At 38.8% G+C, this 12,477-nt stretch overlaps 1 protein-coding gene across 1 annotated transcript in view; it reads left to right on the top strand.

The window, feature by feature from the left end:
* FNDC3A (fibronectin type III domain containing 3A) overlaps positions 1 to 12,477 on the top strand; it is a 139,829-nt gene that overhangs the window by 57,901 nt on the left and 69,451 nt on the right. The window lies entirely within an intron of this gene.

Below are 12,477 nucleotides of genomic sequence, written 5' to 3'. Positions count from 1 at the left end.
AGCTCATTCTTGACAGCCATTTGAAAGACTTAGACCCTGCCTCACAGCGCAGTCAGGTAGACAGGCAAGTAAACCACAGTTAAAACAGAAGAGGGTAATAGGTGCTATGATGGAATTAGGTATGCCCAGCTATATGTGGGAGGCCAGAGGAGACATACTTTACCCAGCTTGGAATAGTTGTTGAACTGTGCAGGAAAAGATGATGCTTAAAGAAATAGAAGTTAACTAAGAGGAAAAATAATTGAGAAAATATCTTAGAAGCAGAAGGAATAGCATGTACACAGAGAAGTTAGAGGAGACTGAAAAGGTATGATTAAAGAAATAGATTGGAGAACAGAATACATTGAGGAGTATCAGAAAATGAGGCTAAAAATGGAAACATAGGCTGTGTTACAAATACCTTTATATTGCATGCTAAAGAGTTCAGGTGTTATCCTGAAAGGAACAGGGAGCCACTGAAGTATTGATTTTAAACAGGAAAATAAACCCCCCAGAAAAGTAGTAAGGATAAGACCTGGGGGCTCAATTCAGAGGGTAAGAAGAGACTAAGAATGCTTTACAGATTTCACAAGTCAGTTGAACATAAAGATAAATGACAGTTTCTTTCTCTTTTCCTCAAAATATAGAAGAAGAAAAAAAGAATTGGTTTGGGTAGAAGGATGGAAATGATTAATTTATTTCTGAGCACGTTAGGTTCAAAATGCTTTTTGGTTTTATAGCTCTTTCTCATAAGAAAGGCTTGGAATGTGTATTAGGGTTCTCCAGGAAGTCCCACAATTTGTTGACTACAAGCTGGAGAACTCAGAAAGTTGGTGTAATTGAGTTAGAATCCAAAGGCCAGTGGCTCTGAGCCCGAGTGCCACAACTGCTGAAGCCCGTGTGCCTAGAGCCCGTGCTCCACAACAAGAGAAGCCACCGCAATGACAAGCCCGCGCACTGCAACGAAGAGTAGCCCCTGCTCGCCGCAACTAGAGAAAGCCTGCGCACAGCAACAAAGACCCAATGCAGCCAAAAATAAAAATAAATAAATTTTAAAAAATAAGATTCTTCTTCCCAGTCTGGTAATGTTTGAACCTTTGAAGAGAATGAGAGGGAGACAAGGTCTCTGTTCCTGTCTTTCGTGGAGTTTTTTCCTAACTCTTTGAAGTCTTTAGCATGCCATCAGCACAGTGAGTTTTTAATCTTCTCTTTTCCATTTAAGACTGTGTTAGCTGATAGAGACTTGCCCTGAGAAGGCTGAAATGAAATGATTAGAGTAAAATAGAAGCTAATAGCAGATGATCAAAATATATAAATCATGATAGAGAAAAATAAGACCTTACAGTTCAGTCTTCTCATGAAGACAGTTGATGTGCAGTGGGAAGTACAGAAATATTTTCAACTGTGAAATAGCATTTGGTTTCTACTATGGAAAATCTAGATTTAAAGATTACCCCTCAAAAAGAACTATGAAGACAACTGTCTCAGTAATTTTTACGTTTTCAAAATATTTCTTTCAGATGATTAACAGTTAAAAAAAACTAACCAACCTTAGGATGAGGGAGAACCCTTACCTTGCCTTCTTTTTTTTTTCAAGCTCTCATAAGAAACACCACTAGTTGAGGAAACAACATGAAAGCAGGTGCCTGAGAGCATGGGAAAGGCATGTTTTCATGTTAGTCTGATTATGTCAGAACATCAGTGATAGAATGAAACACCTCCAGTTCTCATCACCTTTCAGCTTTCCATTTCTTCTGGGAAGTGATAGTCGTTGAGGAGAACATAAGAAACTAGAAGGAAGGGTGATGCTTTAAGTGTAGAGACCCAGTTTCTTTTCAGAAGAAACTGCAACAGGATGTGAATGTTCTGTGGCAGCCTCCTGTTACGGGAAAGGAAATCTCTAATTCCAGTGGGTAATGTAATTCGAGGAGAAGATATTTTGAAACTTTATACATGGTTACTCATAATAAGCCATCTTTTCCAATATATCTGTAACGATAAAAATTTAATATTTTGATGCCAGTAAAACTGAAAACTGAAAGCTCAAAGAAGGTGACAGTGGGAAGAAGACTTTGAGGTAGCAGTGAATTGTGAGGCCACAGTGTAGTGCTCCATATCTAAATCTGAATGTTATTTGTCAAGCACAACATGTTATATAAAATGCTTCAAAAGATTTTGAAGGCATGTTCTTCAAAAGATTTGTCTATAAGAACCTGGCTACAGGGAATTCCCTGGTGGCGCAGTGGTTAAAAATCTGCCTGCCAGTGCAGGGGACACGGGTTTGTGCCCTGGTCCAGGAAGTTCCCACATGCTGTAGAGCAACTAATCCCATGTGCCACAACTACTGAGCCTGCGCTCTAGAGCCCACGAGCCACAACTGCTGAGCCCGCGTGCCACAACTACTGAAGCCCACATGCCTAGAGCCCATGCTCCACAGCAAGAGAAGCCACCGCAATGAGAAGCCCGCGCACTGCAACGAAGAGTAGCTCCCGCTCGCCGCCACTAGAGAAAGCCGGCTTGCAGCAACGAAGGCCCAATGCAGCCTAAATAGATAGATAGATAGATCGATAGATACATAGGTAGGTAGACAGGTAGGTAGGTAGGTAGATAGATAGACAGGTAGGTAGGTAGGTAGATAGATAGATTAGATTAGATTAGATTAGATTAGATAGATAGATTAGATAGATAGCCTGGCTACAGAGGCTATTTTCCAAGAGAACTTATGTGGCTGGTGGAGCCTTAAGACATGTTTTAAAAGGTCCAGGCCTTAAACCACAGAAGCTGTGAGGAAGCTTAAAGATAGAGTCTGTATGTGGGAAATCTATAATTAAATTAAAAAGTTTAGCTATTATATAAAAAGGACCTAACACAACCCTTTTCAACATCAGCACTACTGATTTAATGCAGTCTGTACATGTTGGATGACTGGACTGCCCTGTCATGCAGGCAGTTTTTTTTCAACTGCTGTGGCCTGAATGTTTGATCCTGACAGGATTTGCGTCATTGATCCATATCACTGCCTGTGTGATGTCAGTGTGTGGGTGTACAGTTACTGAGACATAGTTAATGTGCTGCAGTAAATCCCAAGCACTGTTTCCTACTAGAATAACAAAGAATGATTCATCATTGTTCACATTAGACTGATACTAAAAATAGTAATGTTCACAACCTGCTGCATCTATGCACATTAATATCATAGCCTTTGTAGCTTTCTAAACAAGTACACTAAAAATAACTTGTTTAGAAGCAGGTGCTTGGTAAACACATCTCCTACTTTAAGTTTTCTATCAATATACAGTTTGATTTAGTGCTAGAGGTAGATTCTAACCATAATGTGATAGTCATTCTTCACCCTTTTTCTACTTAGTGTGCTTATCACTGGTATATCTAAATGCTTACAAATCTAATTATAAAAATTTTCAATTACCTGCACACAGATAAATGAACTTACCCATAATTCTGAATCATACTTAGGCCCCTGATTTAAAGTCTACTTTATCCAGCCTTAAAAATGAATAATAAGTTTTCAAGGAAAAGATAGGCCCCTAAAGCAGTGAATAATAATTACCTTGATCTTTTCTCTTTCTTCTGTAACTTCCTGCCTCATTCTATTCCCAAATTATGATCACCAGCTCGTTAAATACCTAGACTCAAGGCCTGTGCTAATTGCCAGCCTCATGTGAATAAATGTTGCCAGGTGTTTTGTAGCCTTAACAAATAAGCATCCCCTATTAATAGGGTGACCTATGTCCCATTTTGTCTAGGACAGTCCCAGTTTATGCCTGTCATTTTGGTATCTAACTGGTTTAACATTTGTTTCAGACGTTTCATTTTTTAACAGTATAATTAGTAGTTCCATTAAAATAAGCTCTAATGTATATGATCAGCCATCATTTTGTATTTCCAGCTTCTGCCATGATCTCATCTAAACAAGCAGTTTGTCCATCTCTTGTTTTTATTTTAACCTGTGATTAAACTTAAAGGCAACTGGAATAAACCATTTCTCTTTCCCTGACCCCTGGCAGAAGCAAGTCAAGGATAACAGTTAAGGTACTTAGCAGTAGAGCAAAGTACTTGTAGATAAAGGAGGGCTAGGGACAGCTAACTCCTTGCAGTCTCGGTGGTGGCGGCTGCAGAAGTATGTAATGCTAATGCCCCTGATGGCCACTTGGTGTCACCAGGCCACCACTTGGAGGGATCAGTGGGATGCATATAGGTTAGATGAATGACAAATAATATGTAGGAAATAAAATCTAAATATCCCTGCCTCAGAATATATAAAAAATAGTCTGAATAGTTTTGTCATTTATTATATAAACATGTAACTATTTATTATTGGCAGTGCTTTTTTATTTTGCAATAAACCCTTTCAGCAAAAATAAGCTAAAAAAAAACCCCTAAATTTGGTGAAACATTCAAAAGAATCATAAATAAAGAGAACTCAGTGAATTTTGTTTGTAAAAATATTTGAAGGTATTGTAGTACCAGTGAAAATATTTGGACTGAAATATTTACACAGTTCAATAAGAAAAAAACAGAACTGAGAATAACCTCCATTTAGCAGAATTTGTTCCCAGCTTACCAAACATCACCCTCAGAATCATAGTATTTTCTTAATATAAACATTATAGTCTTAAATATTATAGAAAAGAGTCAATTGAAGGTATCAATAGCTTCAACTTTATTAACCATAAAATACAACAGTTGCAGGCTGTATGAAAAAATTAAAAATAAGACTACATTGAAAAAAGGAAAATTTTCAGTTAAATATCAGTGATATGGAATTAGAGACAGAGATAGCTAACTAATTGATTAAAATACTTAGATATGTACTAAGAATAATTGTTCTTATACTACTCTTTAATATTCAGATGTTCAATTTAAAGAAACCTGTAGGGCTTCCCTGGTGGCGCAGTGGTTGAGAGTCCACCTGCCAATGCAGGGGACGCGGGTTCGTGCCCCGGTCCGGGAAGATCCCACATGCCGCGGAGCGGCTAGGACCGTGAGCCATGGCCGCTGAGCCTGCGCGTCCGGAGCCTGTGCTCCGCAACGGGAGAGGCCACAACAGTGAGAGGCCCGTGTACCAAAAAAAAAATAAAAAATAAAAAAAAATAAAGAAACCTGTAAAATGCTCTTTAGTGTACTTGCATATGTTTTAATAAAGCATTTTATTTTTTAATATTTTTAATAGAACTCTTTTTCATGTTCCTCAATATAATAAAAGCAATTTGTCAATCAATAAAGAATAATTCCAAATTATATAATTTTAATGATTTTTTAAGCTACCTCTTTCACTTTCAGAAGTGTCCTAGATTGGATGATGATAATATGATTACCCTACCTCTGCTCTGTTTCCTCCCTCTTCCATCACCAGAGCTAGTCAGCCTTGAGGACAAATTCTTACCTTTCTTACTACTGAGAGTTATTCCCATATTCTTGTTCATAGGTTTGGGGAAGCTTCATCAGTCTAGGAAGTGCAGAAATAAGGATAATGTAGTAGTCATTAAGCTAAATTTATTTAACTTAAAGACTTTTTTAAATTCTGAAGTTAAATCCCTTCTACTGTTTTGAGCATCTTAATGAAATTATGTGATAATATAGGATAGACTTCCTTCCTCCTGTCCTTCCTTTCCACCTTTTTTCCTTTTAATGTCATTACCTGGTCTCATAAAAAGTTGGTTACCTTAATGAGTCCCCAGAATTTGTTTTGAAATTTTATTGGCATATAAATACAAATACTTGGGAAATACTACATTAGAACACAGACATCTGAATTGACCATACCCTGGCTAGTATCTACGTTTCTAACCTCCGGCCACCTTCACACCCCAGTCATTTCAAACCATATCTGGTCTTAGGATGATCCTCACATCTGCTTCCTATTGGCATGCATAATATAGAATAAAACTTTTGTCAAGTTGATTGATACTTTAGTTTAATACAAGTAAAGAGGGAAATTTTAGAGAAAGAAAATGCTGTTGTGTGGCTCAATCTGCAAGGTGACTAAGGCTCCTGAAAGGCGAAAGAGGAAAAACATGGGCAAGCAAATAGACTTAATATAAACAAGGTTTGATCTGTGTCCAAGATAAAGTTATAGATTCCAATCCTTTGCTCCCCTTATCTTCCTGAGGTTATTTGCCTATACCGCTGTTAGCCACTCCCCTGTAATATACTCCCTCCCATAGAGCACTTGATTAGTTGCAGACTTCATAACCTTTTCTTGGTCCCTTGACACTATGGACATGCATCAGTTATGGTCTAAGCTGCATAAGCTTAACACATGTTCTTTAGATGCTTTTTCAGAACCTGTACCTTAATACTGCCACAAGAATCAGCGCCACTGTCAGAGTCAGAGTCAGTCTTTTGGAGGATTAGATATGTATTTGTAGAGGAGTAGAAGAGGGACATACTTCACATCCCCACTCTTTTTTTTTTTAAATAAATTTATTTTTCGCTGCGTTGGGTCTTTGTTGCTGTGCACAGGTTCTCTCTAGTCGCGGTGAGCAGGGCCTACTCTTCTTTGCGGTGCGCAGGCTTCTTATTGCGGTGGCTTCTCTTGTTGTGGAGCACCAGCTCTAGGTATGCGGGCTCAGTAGTTGTGGCTCACAGACTCTAGAACGCAGGCTCAGTAGTTGTGGCTCACAGACTCTAGAACGCAGGCTCAGTAGTTGCGGCACATGGGCTTAGTTGCTCCATGGCATGTGGGATCTTCCTGGGCCAGGGCTCGAACCCGTGTCCCCTGCATTGGCAGGCGGATTCTTAACCACTGTGCCACCAGGGAAGTCCCCCCACTCTTTTAAATTTACATTTTATATGATTTGAAACTACTTTTTGCTAAGGTGAATGAGTCTGCCTCTTAAATTTTCTGACATGCAAATGACCCAGACTTACTATTACAGTCTAAGAGCAGCCTTAATAAACAACTAATCTTACTTATTGCCAGAAGGAATTTTATAAAATCATAGTCAACTCTTCCAGCTTCTCATTTGCTTCATAGATAATAATCCCTTTCTACAAGTCAGCTGATATAGCTGGCTTGCTATTTAGCTATTCATTTTGCAACTAGTAGTTATTTTTGAGGATACATTGCTTAAAAGTTTTACATTTATTGATGCTTTACTAAATTTCATTTATGACCTAAGTCAGCATTACTTTATACCTGCTCTAGTTTTTTTCAAGCCAAATCACTGGGGCCATGCAGTTTGAGATGTACTTGATCTGCAGAAAATGAGGACTAGCTTGACAGTGTGGTCCTTGATATCTCAGTCACATTTCAGGTCATACAAACCAGAAAGGTTTTATGGCCCAACTCTAGAAAGGGCATACATAATACCAGCCTCACTTCTTATTTATATTATTTTTTCTATCTTAATTTTCCCTATGTTAATTTTCCCTTTTCTTCAGTTTGTCATCTGTTTTGTTTTTGAGGTCTTTTTGTTTGTTTGTTTGGTCGGTTGGTTTTTTAGGGGGTTTTTTAGCTTTTGTTTTTGATACTGTGTTTGTCTCTTAAATTCCCTTAAATTATCTTTTGGAACAGGTTTCGTTATTAAGTAATTCACTGACTATTTTCCATATGATATCCCTCACTTGGCAGAAATATTTAGGATCTTTCTTCTCAATTTCTTCTCAATTTCAGTGAGATACATTTAGGTACATTTTGCTTTGTTACCATTATATGTAACTAACAGATATTTGGGGTGTATTGTGTGGGATCTTCCATCCAAATGTTCATTGCTTTTCTGTTTGTGGTTTATCTTCAAGTGAATTTTGGTATTATTATGCTGCAATTTTTCTCATTTATTTTATAATTTTTAATATTTGTTATATCCTAAACAACCGAAGCAGAGTAATGTCGTGTTGAAAAGCATGGGTTACAGAGCTAGACCACCTAACTCTATTGCTGGCTTACTAGCTGTGAGACTTTGCAAGTTACTTAACCTCTTTGTATCTTAGTTTCCTCACCTATAATATGGAAATAATAGTCATACTACTTCACAGGGATATTATGCAGATTAGATGAGTTAATGTCTGTAAAGCACTTAGACCAGTGCCTGGTTCCCAAGAAGTGCTTATAAACAGCGTCACCCAAGTATAGTGCTACACTGACAAGCCTACCTGAAAATCATTATTTCAGGAATGGTAATAGTTAATGCATTAAAATGTTATCAAGAAGTCCATACAGTTGCTGACATGTCATGCTCCTAATTTAAGAGAGCCTTCTGCAAAATATTTGAGACAGTGTTGAGGAAATAAAAAGCAGGAGCATTTTAAGTTTGTTAAAATTGTCATATAATCAGGTAGAAAGGGAAAATGAATACTCATCACTGCATAATGTTTTCCTGTAATTGTGATATTCTCAGTGCATCCTCTCACTTTATTTCTATGGGAAAAGTGTTTGATGCACATTCTTGAATTAACAAGGTCTTTAGGAAATATAAAATACATTTAACTTATATTTTTGTTATATAACTGAAAGGTCCTTGAAAGTATGGACCCTGTTGCTAATCCTGGGCAATAGAACTCTGTGGCAACTATGGGGATAGTTGAGGATAGTAAGGGTATAGAGCTAAGTCTTGTTAAGAGGGTACTGATGACAGACCAATAAAGTAAAGACCCCAGTAAGAAATGGAGATCAGATCAAGAGTACAAGTGGAGAGAGAGCTTTGACCTAATGTGAAGGGACAGTGATTCTTCTGAAAATAGAAGAGGTGAGAAAAGTTTGTGAATAACATTGAAAGAGTTCAGTTTCATGCTGAGATATATAGTTGAGGTCGGGTTGGGGAAGGTCCTTAGAAAGTGGTGAAGATCTCTGATAATCACTGTAGAAAACAGGATATAGGTTCTTAACCAGAGATAACTTCCTGAAAGGATTCCTGAGCAATGCTGATGGCTGAGTTAAGGTTGGATATAACTAAATTTATAAACATGCCAGTCTGAGTACCATTTGATTTCTACAGTTCAGGTCTATGAGAAGATACTTATTTGATTGATTAAAATTGGGGAATTTTAATGCAGGGGAAGTAAAAGGAAGATATGAATGGGAAAAAAGATCAGGCCGTGAAGACAGTGGTGGATCAGGAGAAACGGGAAATCATTATGAGGAAGACCAGATGTTGTAGAAGAAAGAGAACTGGAGAGATGAAAGATAGATATAGTGGCCAGAGACGGAAACATGAAAGTTTAAGATTTCAAAGATGAAATAGTGGAATTCTAAGTGATAAGTTCCAAGATATGTCTTTGAACATGGGTTACTAAAAACAGAATGGAAGAGGAGAGTTCAGGAAAAGTTGAATTTAGGTTTTCTTGGACATGGAAATCATTGTGCTGATGGGCAAGAGCTGGGAAAAACACTGTGAACATGATGCCAAAGTTCTCAAGAAATGAGGACTGAGCATGACAGCAGTGAGAAGGGGTAGAGGGTGGTATGTTCCTATGGCATGATCTCAAGAAAGAAGAAACAGGAAGGACAGTGGTAATGGAAGCAGCCTTGTGGGGTCTGGAGACTGCCGCAGGGGAGAATGGGAAGCCTCTGCTCCCAGTGGCTGCTGCAAAAACTGTCCTGGGGAAGACCAGGTTTCATTTAAAGAAAGCACATGGACAGGTGTACTGTGAAAAGGTTGAGGATATAGGGGAATTTATACGAGAGAAAAGGTTCTAGTGAGCACAGTGGAAAGAATTGAGACGGAGATCATCAGTTAAAGAAAGAGTCAAGAAATGGAAACACAGTTGTGTGAGAACATGAGCCAAAATGAGGAAGTGGGCTGCCGGGGCTTGGTTTTTGTTTAGGGCCTGAAGATCAGAGGCATGATTGGATTTACTGGGAGCCTGAATCCAACATTTATGAGGAGATACTGTTGAGACCAGGAGACTCTTCACTATTAAGTCATGCTCTTCAGGGTAGCCTTGCCTTTTAGTAGGAACTTAGAAGGTAACAATTTCCCTTCCCCACTGGTGAGAATGATCCTTCAGTGCAGGGGACCCCAGCCCCACCCCCAGCCCCACCCCCGCTGGGCTGCACAGCAGGAGGCGAGTGGCTGGCAAGAGCAAAGCTTCATCTGCCGCTCCCCATCACTCCCTATTGCTCACATTACCACCTGAACCATCCCCTCCCCACCCTCCGCCCTGTCCTAGGAAGAATTGTCTTCCACGAAACCAGTCCCTGGTGCCAAAATGGTTGGGGACCGCTGCCTTAGTGTCTTATCTCCTCTGGAGTGTCTGGCATGTATTGGGTTGGCCAAAAGTTCGTTCAGTTTTTTCCATTAAGATGGCTGTAGTAGCACTTAGTTGTCTTTAATTTCATTCAAACCAATTTTGTTAGATTGTATGTGACAGCTGTTATATATCAGCATGCATTTTTAAAAAGGCTTATCAAGGGACTTCCCTGGTGGAGCAGTGGTTAAGAATTCACCTGCCAATGCAGGAGACACGGGTTCGAGCCCTGGTCCGGGAAGATCCCACATGTCTTGAAGCAACTAAGCCCGTGTGCCACAACTGCTGAGCCTGTGCTCTAGAGCCCACGAGCCACAACTACTGAGCCCACGTGCCACAACTACTGACACCCACGTGCCTACAGCCTATGCTCCGCAACAAGAGAAGCCACTGCAATGAGAAGGCTGCGCACCACAACGAAGAGTAGCCGCCACTCGCCACAACTAGAGAAAGCCAGCATGCAGCAACGAAGACCCAACGCAGCCACCAAAAAAAAAAAAAGCCTGTCAAAACTGGTGAATTTTTATGTACCCATTTCAATATTGAAGATGGAAGGAAAAAAGCAACATTTTTGGTATATTATGCTTTATTATTTCAAGAGAGGTAAAAACGCAACTGCAACACAAGAAAAAGATTTGTGCAGTGTATGGAGAAGGTGCTGTAACTGATCGAGCGTGTCAAAAGTAGTCTGAGAAGTTTCGTGCTGGAGATTTCTCGCTGGACGATGCTCCATGGTCGGGTAGACCAGTTGAAGTTGATAGCAATCAAATCGAGACATTCATTGAGAACAGTCAGCATTATACCACACAGGAGATAGCAGTCATATTCAAAATATCCAAATCAAGCGTTGAAAATAATTTGCACAAACCTGGTTATGTTAATCGCCTTGATGTTTAGGTTCCATGTAAGTTAAGTGGAAAAAAACCTTCTTGATGATATTTCTGCATGCAATTCTCTATTTAAACATAATGAAAACGTTCTGTTTTTAAAACAAATTGTAACGGGTGATGAAAAGTGGATACTGTACAATAATGTGGAATGGAAGAGATTGTGGGACAAGTGAAATGAACTACCTCCAGCCACACCAGAGGCTGGTCTTCATCCAAAGAAGGTGATGTGTACGTGGTGGTATTGGAAGGGAGTCCTCTGAGTTTCTTCCAGAAAATCAAACGATTAATTCCAAGAAGTACTGGTCCCAGTTAGACCTACTGAAAGCGACACTTGACAAAAAGCCTCCAGAATTAGTCAACAGAAAACACATCTTCCATCAGGATAACCAAGGCTGCATGTTTCTTTGACGACCAGGCAAAAACTGTTACAGCTTGGCTGGGAAGTTCTGATTCATCCACCGTATTCACCAGACATTGTACCTTCGGATTTCCATTTATTTCGGTCTTTACAAAATTCTCTTAATGGAAAAAATTTCAATTCCTTGGAAGACTGTAAAAGGCACCTGGAACAGTTCTTTGCTCAAAAAGATAAAAAGTTTTGGGAAGATGGAATTATGAAGTTGCCTGAAAGTGGCAGAAGGTAGTGGAACAAAAGGGTGAATATGTTGTTCAATAAAGTTCGTGGTGAAAATGAAAAATGTATCTTTTATTTTTACTTAAAAACCGAAGGCACATTTTGGCCAACCCAGTATTTATTGAAATCTATTGCTCCAGGTTATCCCTTGCCAGTTCTTTTCTACCTTTTTGGAAGACTGAGTCAACATCGTTTACATATTTTTAAAATATTGCCTTATTGTTAGAGTATCCTGGCTTTGCCTCATTGTGTGCCCTCGTCAAGTTACTCAGTTGCATTCTACTTCAATTTCCTTAACCTATAAATGATGCCTACTTCAATTATTGTGAGGATTAAGTGAGTTAACACTTGTAAAACACTGGATAGTGCCCTGTATATACTCTGCACTATATCATTATTATTTTTTAAAACATATAGTGATCATACTTATAATAATAACTATATTTATCGAGTGCTGCCAATCGTATTTGGTACTTTAAATTTATCTAATTTGATTCTCTCAACAGTGCTATGAGGTTGATTATTTTAACCTTTTTACAGAAGGAAACAGACTCACAGAAGAGCAGTAAATTGCCTTGCTAATAAATATTGAAGCTGTTATTAAAACTTACATCTTTTGATACCAAAATCCATTTTCTTTCCACTGTGCAGCTTGTTACAAATCACAATCATTATCATTACCTGTATATGCGTATTAGCTGTTAATGAATTTCCTTAACTGCATAGCACCATAAAGTAATGAAAAGACCCCCAAAAGTTCTCACA

This window comes from Phocoena phocoena, chromosome 18, assembly GCF_963924675.1.
Source record: "Phocoena phocoena chromosome 18, mPhoPho1.1, whole genome shotgun sequence".
NCBI classification, from domain to species: domain Eukaryota; kingdom Metazoa; phylum Chordata; class Mammalia; order Artiodactyla; family Phocoenidae; genus Phocoena; species Phocoena phocoena.
The sequence above is the reverse complement of the archived record's forward strand: the minus strand, read 5'-3'. Positions and strand labels throughout refer to the sequence as shown.